This window comes from Haliaeetus leucocephalus, unplaced genomic scaffold, assembly GCF_000737465.1.
Source record: "Haliaeetus leucocephalus isolate CR32 unplaced genomic scaffold, Haliaeetus_leucocephalus-4.0 Scaffold261, whole genome shotgun sequence".
In the NCBI taxonomy this organism is placed as follows: domain Eukaryota; kingdom Metazoa; phylum Chordata; class Aves; order Accipitriformes; family Accipitridae; genus Haliaeetus; species Haliaeetus leucocephalus.
Genome location: NW_010972697.1, coordinates 1,736 through 1,962, shown reverse-complemented (window position 1 = coordinate 1,962; position 227 = coordinate 1,736).

Sequence of the window (227 nt, the reverse complement as noted above, 5' to 3'; positions counted from 1 at the left end):
TTTTTCCTTTTTTTTTAGATTTTTCCTCCTTTTACATTTTTTCTTCAGATTTTTTCTCCTTTTTTTCTGTTTTGTCTTTTTCCTCCTTTTTTCCCCCTATAAGTGTTTTCTTCTCTCCTCTTTTCCCTTTTTTGTCTTCATTTTTTCTTTTTTCTTTATTTTTCTCCTTTTCTTTGTTTTTTTCTTTCTACTTTTTTCCTTTTTCTTTATTTTTCTCCTTTTTTCTT